The 14714-nt window shown below is 42.8% G+C and overlaps 1 protein-coding gene across 1 annotated transcript in view; it reads right to left on the bottom strand.

Moving 5' to 3' along the window:
• The window catches only part of EPB41L3 (erythrocyte membrane protein band 4.1-like 3), a 64363-nt gene that overhangs the window by 41481 nt on the left and 8168 nt on the right, over positions 1–14714 (bottom strand). The window lies entirely within an intron of this gene.

Raw genomic sequence — 14714 nt, 5'->3', positions numbered from 1 at the left:
AAACCTGGGCGTTCTTGGTGTGCAATAGTAGCAACAACAACCGTACAAAATATTCCTGGTCATGGACTATCAGATCTGTGACTGGGGGGCGATCCACTGAAGGAAAAATCAAACGTGGGGATACTTCTCACTTTGGTAGCAACGTGGACTGATTCCAGGATCCTTTTTTGTCTCATATACGGGGAAACGTGATAACACCACCTACTGAAATCACTGAAAGAGCCTAGTATCTCACTGGGAACGCAGCTGGGTAAGAAAGCAGCCTTCCAGTGTCCCACTAACCTTCTTTACTGCTAACACGTTGATCTCTCACTGTCAACAGCCAGAGCCCTTAACAGAAGCTTCGTAGTATCTCTCGTATTGGACGGTAAAAATTCATATCACCCTAGTTCTCAGCGTTATATGTGACATTGAGAAAAAAAATCTCCGAAAAACCAAACGCAGACAGAAACGTCCCCTTTATAAGCTACATGTGCCAATTTTAATACACATTAATTATTATAAACCCAAAATTATTTGAGCCACTGTTTCATCGTTATCTGCTTCCCTAAGTGCAATTCAGCTAAAAGAAAAAATCTGCCCAATTCATTTCAAACACAAGCATACATAAATATTTTAGTTGACATCAGGGCTGCATTTTCTTAATCTGTAGCATACACGTGACTTGAAGCAGACTGGAAATACACTACTTTCTTCAAACACAATGCAGGAAGGAGGCTGACACAAAAGAGGAGAGAATGCTGCCTCTGAATTTATGTGCCTCCACTGACAGAGCTGCCAGCCTGGCAGCCTTGGCTGGAGGGGTGGATATTTCACAATACCAGCTGGCACAACTATGCCAACAAACCTGTGGAGCCCAACACTGGGATCAAACTATTTTGGAAGTGGTAAGCAAGCCAAGAGAAAAGAAAAAGAAAAGAACTGAGGGTTGCTGCCTAAAACCCTGTGAAAACATTACAAGAGATGATAGAGGGAGTTGTGCAGCGTAACCTAATTTATATTAAATTTGGTATTTCTACTGGGGCTCCGACGGTGTATTAGAAAGGAAGCAGGGAAATATCCTCTATGTTTTTCTCGATGGGGAAACTGAAGAGTGTGGCTGATAGAGTCTAACAAGTGTTCTCCAGCTGAGAAAAAACAGGCACAGAAGTGCATTGCAAGCGTACTGCTGTAACTTCATTTACTGTGTCTTCCAGCATCATTTGAGCAAACCACGCTCGGGCCTTGTTCTGCTTGTCACATGCTTTCTGCCCTGTGGTAGGAAGCATGAATATGCCCCAGCTCCTTTATAAGGTCAAACAAATGTTTAGTTAATTCTTCACACCCCAAACTTGGAAGTCAATAATAAGAGGTTAGCGGGTTTATACCTGACGCTCCATGGAGAGGATCAGGTGGATAAAAAAGATCTCACTGTCAGTGTGCAGAAAGGAATCAACTCGGAGACTTCAAGCCAAAATAGCCACATTTCTACTATAAGCAAGCACTGCTGTGTTTTGTCAAATTTCTTGCTTTTCTACCTGATAACAAACCAAGTGGTTATACTGAATGGAGAGAAATAAGCAGGTTAACTCTAGAAGATACCTGCTTTAGGAAACACTATGTCTGTACCACTGCATCATTTACATGTATTTGAATTACAATACTTCCATGTCCTCTTAATTTTAAGAGTCACACAAGGCCAACGCAGGAGCTATTTTATGCGGCCTATCTATGCAGCTACACAGGTGTCAGCTTTGAGAAATAGTAGCTAGCAGCTGCAAGGTACGGTGTTTTAATAGGGAATAGCAGGAAACAGTTCTGTGGGGCTGTGCTGTAATAAAAAGCAACAAACCAATAAAAACCCAGTGCTCAGGATTTCTTCTTTGGCTACACATTGTGGGCAAGTGAAAATAAGTATGGCAAGCCTGGAATAAGTTGCATGGCTCATTTCTTGTCCATGACAAAATGTACTTCCTCCTCTGGTACCAAGATCCCCAAGTTGTACTCAGACACTTTCCACAAAATTCCTGCTGCATCAGGATACGGGAAAACCCTGCTGGTGCTGCAAGATGACATCAGAAATACCACGTATAACTGACAGCCCTTCCTGGTCAGGGTCCTCTCTTCGCCAGACACAGGTGTGAACTGGTGATGGCTGAGGGGAAGCCTTACCAGGACCACTTTCCTTCTCACTGTCTGCAGAAAGGCCCATCAGTGTCCAGAGAGATGAGCCTCACATTGTAGCCTCGTCGCTGCCCCCGAGTGCCTCTCCCCAGGTCGGAGCTGACCTGTGGAAGCAGGATTCAGAAGGCTCCCATCATTTGGGGAGTGGGGGCTGCCTAGCAATGGATCCACCCCTATTGCCCTCCTAATGCAAAGACCAAACTAAATCCTTGTGCACCTGCATATACGCAGCACTGCCACTTCGTACCCACGTGGCATGAGCACGCACACTCTCTTTCTAAAACATCATTGCACAGAAACACAGCGAGGGGAAGCTGCATAATCCATGGGAAGTTAAGAGGTTTAGTTTGGAATAAATAAGTAAAGCAACTGAACAGACTTCCCATGGTCTTGTTAATTGCTTTTATTTTACTGTGTGCCCAAATAAGCATGCCAGACAAGGCATGGATATCATTGCTTTGGCAGGGAGAGAATGGGAGGAAGAGAAGAGAAGGTCAAGTTACAAATTCATACAGCTCCTCAACCCATCCTAAACCTTTGCTTTCCACCATTTTGGGGTGACAAGTCTAAGACGATGAAAGACTGACAGTCTGCTAGCTACTGTAGATCACAAGTTAATGCCAAAAATGCCAACCAATTCTCAGCAGTCCAAAAAAATGTGAATTTAAAAAAAAAAAAAAAAATCAGACTTCATGCTATAAAATACTGGCGCCATAAATGAAGAGTTTTTTTGAAAGGTAAATATGGCAAGAGTCTCCTCCAGAAATATTCTTAGCTATTTTTCAGGCATGAATGGGATGAAATGAAATGTGCAGATGTGGAAAAAGAGACATTCTGCTTAAGCTTTGCGAAATCAAGACAATAGAAAGAATGCAAAACATAGATTGATGAGTACAAAAGTCCAGGAGCAAAAACTTCACGCTTTTCACAGCCTCCTCCCTGCAGCTCTATAAAGGTCAGGGCTCTCTCTCGAAGCTGGAATGGGAATAAGCAGCCTCCTGGTCAAGCTCCCAGTGAAAGGAGCCAGCAGTGGCGAACTTGGCAAGCCTGCGCCTGCCAGCGATTCCCACACGCAAGGGAGAGGGGAAGTGGCCTCTCTCCTCGCCAGCTTCTCCTCGGTTTTGGTGCTGAGCTTCTCCCTCCTCGGGAGGCCGAAGGCTACAAAAGGCTCTCCCATGCCCTAACTGGCTTTTCCAGAAACAGTCCATGCTCAAACTTCTCCACACCAGCTTCTTCAGCCCATATCCCTCCATCACAGCCCCATCCCCTTACAAGATCACCAGACCAAGATAGCACATTGTACATCACTGAGAGTGAGGAGCTAAAAAATTAAGTACTTCCACCTTAGCTCTACCTGGATAACAAGATTATTATAAAGTCAATTATTCTCACTGTTGAACATTTGGATACAATGGCTGGTATTTCTTAATGCTGAAAAATAGTGAGAAAGTTTTCCTTTATTATGATTAAGCCCACAAGCTGTAACTTACTTATGATAAACGAACATTATTAAAGTGAAAAAACACAAGCCTTTGTTATAGATACATTATCACTTCAGCCACAAAACATGTATTGCACATTAATATAATCACAGATTGGCTGAGGATCGTGGGCACCTCTGGAGATTGCCTAGTCCACCCCCCTGGCTCAAGCAGGGCCACCTAGAGCAGGTTGCTCAGGATTGTATCCACTTGGGTTTTGAATATGTCCAAGGATGGAGACTCCACAGCCTCCCTAGGCAACCTGTGCCAGTGTTTGACCACCCTCATAGTAAAAATGTTTTTTTTTCCTTCCGTTTAAATAGCAATTCCTATATTTCACTTTGCACCCCTTGACTCTTGTCCTGGCAAATGGCTACCACTGAGCACAGTCTGGCTCTGTCTTCTTTACTCCTCCCATCAGATACGGATACACATTGATAAGATCCCCCTGAGCCTTCTCTTCTCCAGGCTGAACAGTCCCAGCTCTCAGCTTTCATCATAAAAGAGATGCTTCAGGTCCTTCATTATCTTTGTGGCCCTTCACTGGACTCTCTCCAGTGTGTTCATGTCTCCATTGTACTGTGGAGCCCAGAACTGGACCCAGCAGTCCAGGAGCTGAGTAGAGGGGAAGGATCACCTCCCTTGACCTGCTGGCAACACTGCCCAGGAGAGCACTGGCCTTCTGTGCTGCCAGGGGACATCGTTGACTCTTGTTCACCTTGTTGTCCATCAGGACCCTCAGATAATAATAAAGCCTGTATTGCAGCAATCAAGCTACCAAACCCATATGTTACTGTACTGTCACAAGCAACGAGGAAAATTACATGGGAAATGAGCAACGAGCAATTTAATGGAAAGATGTGACCGCAACTTCCTTGTCTGCACATGCTAGGAAATCTCCAGGAACCCTCTTTGCTATTTAGTGAGATATAGGGAAGAGATCAGGAAGATTTCAAACGTTATGTGCTGGACAGCACTCCCCAAACCAGAAACTAGTTGTGCCAGAGGAAAGTTTTATCAGGATCCAGAACTGCCACCTCCAAGAGACAAATTTTGCTTCTGTGCAAGAGTGTAGGCTTGACTGTCCCACGCCGGGAGGCACCATCTTTCAGAAATGTTTCCTTCAAGCTGCTGTGGCTCCAAGTTTGGCAGTCCTGCCCTGCCCCTGAAATGCGACCATTTGCAACCTTCCTGCAGGGCATTTTGGCACCCACCTTGGTGATGCTGGCTGAGCCTCTCTTCTGATGCACCCTCACCCTGAACCACACACCTTCACTTGCTGGGTAACCTCCAACCTACCAGACCAGCCATCTTTCCTAGCTTTATTCCAGCAGAGAGGTGTCTGGGCTGAGAACCTGTCACCACTCCAGCTTCTTCCAGACCAAATCCAACCCTTTGCCTGACAGATTTCTCCCTGGAGGGGCAATGCCGCACCAGGACTGGTATCTCAGGAAGGCCGAGGACCCTCTGTTCTCAGAGGGTTTCAGGACATTGGCCAGGCAATGCCACCGCTGGCCTGACCCAGTGCTGGCCATCGTCCTGCTCAAATCAGGGGCCTCGCCAGTCCTTCCAACCAGCACAGCTGTCATACTGGGCTCTCCCTGCACCTCCTCAGGTGCTAAGGGGTTAATCGTCATGTACCTGATTAAAGTGTAGAGTGTTAGCCTACTCTCATACTCTATTTTTACTCATGAGCAGATTACCTTCCTCTCACTGACAGGGAACTAGGATGAGGAGCTGAAGAGCAGAAAACAGCCCTCTCAGCTAGAAATGAAAGCTATTGCAGCCTCCAAAGTGTCGCATTTTGGAGCAGTTCTATTTTTGCATCTGATGCTGCAGTCTCATGTGGACGCAAAACGCTGAGCAAGGGCTGTCTGCAGCATGCAGGTATGCCCCCCCCCCATTCAAAAGCAATTACAAGAAATCACATTCAGATCAAATTTTACAGGCAAGGGAAAAGCCAAAGAGGGAAAGAGTCCCACAGCCAAACAGCTGTAATGGGATTCCTTTTTGCCAGCGATGACCATCATCTCCACTGCGCAGTAATTGCAAGGTCAGGGCACCCCAATGAACCGAAACTTCACCTCCCTTTCTGTTCAGTCAAGGAGCACAGCAAGACGAACAAGTATCGCAGCTGTGGACCTGGATTTTAAATGGAAAGAGTTTGCACATATCTTTCTGCACGAATACATATGCAAACACAACACTGCCACTTTCCTCGGAAAAGCTGTCAAGCTGCCAGCAAGCAACGCCACACTAGCACTAGCCTGGCGTTAAAACTCTCTACAATTACTGTAATAACTCTAGTTGGGCATGACCGCTGGAAGAAGGACAAACAGATTAGTAACATGAAATCCCGGTAGGAATAATTGGACTTTAACTGATGTTGAGGTTATCTGGTTCACATTCCTAATTAGCATTTGCACTTTCCAATGGATCTTAACAATGGCACTGTATAAATGCGTGGGCTGGCTCTAGCCTTGCATGCTGTAACATATTTTGGCACACAGCTGTACTAACCTCTTCCTTTCCCCCCGTTCTTTCTGGTGGGGAAGTATTAGCTAATTTTTTCATTTGCCATGTGCATGATGAAAAAGATTCCAATTGTGTCCAGACCACTGATTTAATCTCACTTTACTGTTTCAATTTAAATTGCATTTTCAAGTTACTTTGGTCAACACTTCGGTTTCTGCACTGCATGGGCCACATGGTGGTCTCCTCCATGCAAACGCAAGGGAAACACCCATAAAAGTTAAAATGTATATGGCAACAAAGAACTAGCATACACAAAGGGAAGTTTCTCCCTCCCCATCTTGCAGCTTCTGCAATTATTCTTGCAACACTAACAAGTGTAAATGATTAACTGGTTGTCAGGAATACTTTGTACTTGCCACAGTGAGCACTCTCTTCCCACAAATTCCCCCAGCTGAGTCTCTGAGTCGCTGAATTCCAGCCTCCTGACAACACACTTTCTCATTCTTTCCTCATGAATTACCCAACTTAGACAAAAATTGGCCCAATCCTAGAAAAAAAACATTACTTGAGCAAATAGTTATTACTTGCAAGCTGAAGTGATCAAGTGTATGCAAGCTTCCAAGATCACTTTTGTATTGAGAACCTCATTTCTGGGGGAGGGATCTGAATGTCACATAAATGTCATAATTTAATATGCATAGGCAAATACGTACATAGTTTAATGCACATAATATGTGCATACACAAACATATACAAATTTATAAGTAATGTTCAGTGTGGTTCCAAATGCAGAGGAGTTGGTGACCACATCACAGCACCTCTTCATCTATGGAGAGTCAATCAGAGGTCCTAAACTCACGCAGTCATTCTGGTAAGGAACGCTTTTTTATCTATGAATGAAATAAAAATCTATATACTATGACATTTCCTGTGTTTTTTTTCTGAAAGAATTTGAGCTGGTCAAGATATGAAGGGCTGAACTGAGAAATTCTAGAAGCTAATCATTGCACTTCAGGCCAGAAAATTTCCAGATAGGGAGAATCTGTTTTCTGAACAAATCTTGATTAGAACATGAAAAAAAAATAGCATAAAGTTTATTTTTCCCAATGAAGATAAATGGAAGAAGTCATTCCAAAGAAGTTTAACTTCATTTCACTTCTACACATTTGTAATTTGCGTTTTCAAAGGATTTGCTCTTGTGCTGTTTACACTTCCCCACAGTTTTTCTGCATGGGGAAAAGAAGATGAAGGAGAAAGGTGACAGAAGAGAAAAGAAACCCTGAATTTCTTCAAATCTACCATTTCGCAACTGAAGTCCCCAGCAGGAAGCTAAGTAGGGAGCATCCAGGAAGAAGAATAGGATGAAGAATCTTTCCTGGAGTGTTAATTGGCAGAAAATCAGCAAATATAACTTGCAGGATGAGAGCTTTTAAAAGCCTAACATGACTCAACCACTGAAATTTAGGCCCCTACATATCCCCTGCTGTGCTTGCTGAAAATGGCACTGGCAGTTCCAGAAACATCAACATTTAGTTCATCTGGAACAAAAACTTTGCTGAAGTTACCAGTACAACATTGTACACCAAAGACAGCAGTAAGATACACAGAGTGACAAAGCTAACAACAAATACCCCACTCCCCTCTCCCACACAGACAAACATAGAAAAGTTTAAAGATAAAAGAAATTAACTAATCTGGTCTTTTTAATCCAACTATTTTATGTTTCTTAGGGAAAAATCTTGGGTTTGGCATATGCAGAGTATTACAAATTAACATCTATGAGGATGCACGTATCCCTTGGATGGACATAATACTCTCATACAGTTTGTAAGCAGTTCACCAGCATGTGTAGGAGATACTGAACAAGACCTTTCTGCCAGCTTTTCAGGTGGCAAAAAAACCCTACAGGCAATGAAAAGAAAAGGTTCAAAGCAAAACACATTCATTTTTTGGTTCTCAAAAGGAAGTACCATTTAATCTTTTACATACTTCAATCGTAAACTGCATTTGGAAATGTCCCAGGTCACAATTCCAAACACAATCTACTGAAAAAACAATTTAGTCAAATGCGGGGAGGACTAAGAACTAGGCAATTTCAGAAAGCTGTGTTAAAACAACTTCTTTTTTCAATGTAAGTATATTTCATATAAGGAAATGCTTTTCCTGAAAGCTGCATAGCAATACAACCTCTCCAAGTGTTCTATTTCTTTATTAACTTTTTATGTGTGAACCTGCATATACATCCCAGTACATGACTAATATATTCTAACAGTTTGAAATACAAACTGCAATAGTGTTTTGCCTAGCTCTGCTTTTTAATTTAGAACTCTATCCCAAACTGCTCTGCACATAGAAATGAATGCCACGTAAGAAAACTTCTAGTAGCCTAGAAGGTGTTTTGACATACAGTGACGACTGATAATTTTTTTTTTTTCCCTCCCATCATGGTAGTAATACAATTTATCAGCTTATTGATAATATTTATTGTAATATAGCGCACTGAAATATATTACCATTCCTGAAAATAACCTTTTCTGACACCTAAGTATTTAATACAAGCATTTAGATAAGTATGTAACACTGTCTATGCTACAGTTAATACCTGCAGCAAGTGTCAATGACATTGTATAACATGACATAGTTTTTATCGGGGCAACCTTCTTTAATGCCGTTTGAGCTTGCAATCCTAAAAAGCCAGCACTAATCTAAAAAAACCCAGAGCACTGCTAAATCCCAGTAAGAAGATTGGTGACCTATTCCCGATTCTGGCATCAAACCAAATTAGGGTTTTTGCCTTCTACATCAGCAGCAGAGATCACACCAGCGCTTGCATCACGTGAGGTCTAAGCGTACCAACACGTGTGTTACACAGTATGCATGCTTAGGAAAAAAGCGGGCACTTTGTTCATGGCAATGCAAAGCAGCAAAAGGGGGCACCTGAGAAATAATAAATACTCTGGAGCATGTCTTTATACGTGGAAGCGTAACAGCCACGGCTGCATGTGCACAACAGCTACAGAAATACCTGTCAAACGTGATGATTAGCAAATGCTTTGGCATCCCAAGTGCATCAACAGAATTCATACTGTAAAAACTGAGATCTGGTAACAGCTCACAAGCACTACCCTCTGATAAAGGAAAAAAAAAGTGGATACTATTTCTCAAACAGCAGTCCAATTCTCAGCACACTGATTAGTCTCACACATTTGCTAAATCCTAACCTAAAATAATAAACCTTATTCCACGATTTTGGAGGCTTTTCAACAGAGAAAGTAGCCCCCTTGCTCAGCTTTCTTGAGAACACAGATTGTTTGGGCTTGGATTTTAACTAGACGTGCAGTTGATCCATTGGCTTAATGCCTCCTGATTGCCCTACCACCTCCTGCAAGAGTTACTCTGCAGTAACTCAAGTGGGTCTCTTGGGATTCAATACAGCAGTTGAAGCTTTCCAGTGGGGGTTATAAATATTTTCCTTATTCTACCTATACTTGGATGACCTCAGCAAACACTCGTCTCTCCTGTGTAACTGCTAATGATGCACAAGCCTAGCATCAATACAGAAAGGGGGAACCAACTGCTACCTGTAACATCAATAGTTACTGGCATATATCAGCAAAAATCAACCATAAACATTTTGTTTATTTTCAGTTGAAAAAGCTCTACTGTCAACATAGTCCGATTTACAGAGTAATCTTGCCATATGAGTTTAAAAGCCACAGAGCTCTCCCTGACCTACATTGCCAGGCTGGAGTGAAAAAAATAAACAAACTGCACAGAAACCATAGCACAGAAAGACGAGCCTGGAGAAAACAAACGTGGAGGGCTTGACGCAGTCTCACCCTGGTGGGGCCATCAGCAAGGACAGTGACAAGGACAGGACCCCTGGAGCCAAAAGACCTCTATCTGTCTGGGGTAAAAGGAAAGTAAAAGATCATCCCCTCCTGGGTGCTTGCAAACTGGTTAAGCAGCAATGAGCCTTGCAGTACCTGGGTTTGAGTGTGCGTGACCAAACAATTTTTTAAAACTTCACCAGATGGAGAACAAGCTCCTGTTGCCTGGCTTGTGTCCCATTGGTGCACAGAAGGGGAGGGAACCAGAGGCAACATTTCACTAAGAAGTCTTCAGCTAATCATTTGTTCCCTAGAAAATGCAATTTCAGGGCAGCTGAAAGTATTTGTCAATGTAGGTTGACCCCTCTCAATCATTTTCACCATTATGAAAAATGGCTGGCACCTCCAAAGTATCAAAAGGAAATTTTTGCCTGCTAAACCCATCATTTCACTGCACAAATCACTTTCAGAAACTATTAACAAAAGGCAAGAGATACGAGAACTAAATGCAGAAAATGTATGTGGAGAGGACACATACAAATATTTTGTGTTGTTATTTTAAACTTTTTGCATTCATTTTGATTGTGAACATGTCCTCTCCTGTGCCAAAAGGTGGAATTTAAAGCCCAATGTGCTGTTTACTCAGTACAACATCTGAAGGAGTGACTTGGTTTTCATTCTTGGTTCTTCTTCAGTCTCTGTAAAATACTTGCATATTAACTGGAGGAAATACAAGAGACCCCAGCTGTCTAATCGCTTAGGTGTATTTTCTTATCAAGGTTATAAGAGACTTTTTCCCTGAATATCATGCAGCCCAGACATTCCCAGCCGCGAGGAGCTGCGGGAAAGCTGGGGGAGGTGAGCCTTTCCTGGCAAGGAGGAAATGCTCCAGCTCCACAAGTGCCACACCAGCATCCTCTCTCCGCCTTGTGGTATTTCCAAAAGGCTTGGGTCAATCTGAAGTGACTTTTTTTAATTTAGATTTCTTTAGCCTCAGTGAAATAATCATCATCATCATCACTAAAAGGGAGCCCAAACATTTTTATTTTTCTTTCAATTACCAAACTGAAGCAAAAAACCTCTTTCTGCTCAGCCTCACACTTGATTACTATGAGCTGGACAACATTGGTATCGATTTCCAGATCGTTATGCTTTTTGAATTGACAAGTATTTTAACTCATAAAAAGCTGCCTACAGTATTTGGAAAAAGCAAGCCAGAAGAGTTTTGTATTAACTCTATTCAGCTGGAACATAATTCAGGCAATACTCAGACTCCTACTGACATGTGTCAGGTAACATAGACCTTAACTGAATCCCCTGGCTAATCTACGTCAGCCCTAATTAGCAGGTCTGGGGACAGAAAACATTCTGTGTAACAACGACGATGCATCTCAACCCAGTCACATTTACTGAAACACATCCCAGGGAAGGAACAAAAACCTAAAACAAAGCTCTTCATATTAAATTAACTGAAATGTAAGCAACGAGTAGGTCAAAAGGAAAGGACTTATTAAAAAAAATCCCTCTTGCATTCAGTAATCAGTTTCACATGTAAAGCCATTTGCAAGACACTATGTGGAATCCATTAAACAATTAAAATGTGCAGGGGGTAACTGAAACCGTATCCTTCAGAAACCAGAGTGCATCTTATTACAGAGGTTTCCTTCTTGACCTTAAAGCCTACCTCAAAATGGATGAGAAATTCGATGTTATTAAACTCCCCATGCAAAAGCAGTGTGCAGGTCCACATTGAGATGCCTCCAGGGCAAAGGTTTGCTCGGATGCTGCATGGGGATGGAGACAACGGGGCCATGTGGTCCCCCACTGCCATACAGAAGCACAGAAGGGTTTTTCCTCCAGAGGTAGTCTTGCAAGCCAGGAAAAGAAACACATGCAGCACTGAAGTCAGCCACCGCTGTCTTTCATTTCTGGCAGTGGTGGCAGAGCAGAAATAAGTCTGCTTGTTCTCTATTCTTCAAAGCCTGTCCTAAGACCACCTTTAATGACTTATTTTTTAAAGAAGCATCCATGTACTCTCACTTTTTAACAGGAAAAATAAAAATTCATGTGAAATACAATACTCCATCCTGTTTGAGAATCCATTTATTTCATGCCCATTTTGCCTCCAAAAAGGGGTTTCAGCACATACTTGTGTAGGGCAGAAAGGGACCTGTTCACTCCAGTCTGCCTCTGTCCATGTTATAAACATTGGTTTTACATATCTGGAACTAAAACTTCTCACCATTGCAACTCAAGTATGCTATTCTGAAGTCACCTGAGGACGCAGGGAAACCCATTAAGGAAATGGGCTCTCCATCAGGGACGAAGTCACCAGAGGTTCATCACAAAGGCGTAGCAGCAGCTACAGCATGGGACACCCAACTACTGCCCGGGTCCCAGCGGCAGCATGACTGAGAAAAAGTGGAGGGGAAAAAAGTCCAAAATCAGTGTATTTTTACCAGTCCCCTCCTACCTCAGCTGACCACCCACCCACCAAGAAGAGGGGATACCAGTAATGCCTTCCAAGACGTCAGCTTTGCACGTGCTCTGCAGCCTATCTGAATCCTACAGCAACTCACTCTGTTTGATGTAGGCCTGCAGAGATGCCACAGACAGGCTGCCATGGAAACATTTGTTTTCATTTACTGGTGTCCAGCACAATAAGAAAGTCAGAGCCATGGAGGAACCAAGAGAGAGTATAAATTACCAATGGGCTCAGACAGCTAAGCCTTTGAAAAATGAAATGTTATAGTTTTCTGATCTCACTTTGCAATTAATAGCATGTATATGTTTAGAGCAGAAACGATGAAGGCAAATTCTAACCTGTTTTAGAAAGACATTTCAAATTAGGCTGCATGTAAGGGAGAAGATGACAGTTGGTTCCACTTGCATCTTTTAATTAAAATGCAGTAGTCTTGATAACAGAAAATTGAGATAGGGCAGAGAGGGAAGAGGAAGGAAATAAAATCCTACAGCACTTGAAAACCCCTACTTAAAGTGGGAAGAACCCAGAAATAAGTTACTTCTGCTCGTTTTCTTGTATCTTAGGAAAAAAACTGAACTAGTGTGCTCACTGTTTGCACTCTTGGATCTTGCTTTATATTTGGTTCTCCAAACCAACAAATGCAAAGCGTAGGTCAGAGCTCACTTAAAAGAGAAGTCTTCAGCACCCTCTCTGCAGTACAGTTTTCGCCCCAACTGTGGGCTTGGCAGCTTTTGACAAAGAGTATTTCTGATCCCAATGCTGGCTGGGAGAGTGCAATGAAGAGCACAAGGAGAACCACTTCCAGCAGGGATGGACATCTAGGTGGAAATCACTGCTCAGTATCCCTCTGAGCAGGCTGTGTTGACTCCTGTGACTGAGCACCCATTAGAAACCTCCAGCTTCTTCATGACATGGGAGAACTATGTAGCCACCCTGAGGCTGTTTTTCTTTGACAAAGTACCAGGGACAATGTCAGCGTTCAGCAAATACTTCTGCTCCAAAAGCCAACAGCTGTCCCTGGACAGACAAAGCACCATTAAGTGGCCATCCCACCTCTGAAAGGGAACACCCTTGTTAGATAAGCCTGCCGCTACCATCTGTAGGCTCCCAGATGAGAGAGACAGTGGGGGTACAGGTGGTAATGCTTCTGGTTTATGGTTTTGGAGGAGGATGAATGAACAGGTTGGGTTGCCTACTTAACCTGGTTTTGGCTTGTGATGTCTTACTGCATGAAAGACTTTCTGGGTCAGGATGGATACAGCACACAGGCAGTAACACCGTGGGGCCTCAGGAGAAAGCTTTTACCTGGCATTTGCTTAAGCTTCTTTCACTGAATGGATACCACATTAGATGAACCACTGTTAACCTCAGCTTTGAGGTTACCTTCACCACATTTTCCCGTGTAGATATATCTCACACAATATGAAAAACTCCTGGTGTCGCAAATGCAAAGTACTGAACGTGAGAGAGACTGAAAGATACAACAGCAGGCAGCGAAGACGCTCAGCATTAAATATGGAATAAGAAAGAGGGGCTTTTGAAACAAAGGACACCAAGGGGATAATGGATTAAGCAAACCTGCCTCAGAAGCATCTCAGTCTGTGACTACATGCAATTTCGGCTGTCAGGTCATTAACTGGATGAACACATAATTGATAAGCTGTAGGTTGTGCTCTACTTGAGAGCAATAAGATCCTTTAAATTATATTAATATTTAACATATATAAAAGCATTTGTCATTTGCAAAGCACTCTATAGAGTAACTGATGGATTCTATAACTATCCCCAGCTCCCAGACTAGGGAATGCAATTCTAGAGGGATAAATATCTGGCCCATGTCCAAAACATTCACTGACAGAGCTATTATTCTAGCTCAGAATTAGGTTTCTAAGTTTATGGTCCTTCTAGATCACACTGCTTTGTAGCCTTCAGTGGGTAGAAGCACGACACACAGACAGAGCTGGAAGACAGGAGCTAACAACATAGGATGACATTTCTGACTCACATCCACCAACTGTCACATCCCTACCCTGGGCTACCATCCACACTGAAAGATGCATTCAGGTGGGTTAAACACAAGGAATGAAAATATTAAATATTTGATAGCCATGTGTTGTCCCCCCCTCTCCCCCTTCTCTTCAGGAATTAATCTTGGGGAATTTACTGACCTCCATAATTTCATAATTTGTTAGGTCTTTCAGTATACTTTATTTATATTTTTATATAAAATAAAAATATAAATTCCCCCCCCCCCCCCCCTAATGCAAGAGAAAAACTTAC

This window comes from Haliaeetus leucocephalus, unplaced genomic scaffold, assembly GCF_000737465.1.
Source record: "Haliaeetus leucocephalus isolate CR32 unplaced genomic scaffold, Haliaeetus_leucocephalus-4.0 Scaffold1007, whole genome shotgun sequence".
NCBI classification, from domain to species: Eukaryota; Metazoa; Chordata; class Aves; order Accipitriformes; family Accipitridae; genus Haliaeetus; species Haliaeetus leucocephalus.
The sequence above is the reverse complement of the archived record's forward strand: the minus strand, read 5'-3'. Positions and strand labels throughout refer to the sequence as shown.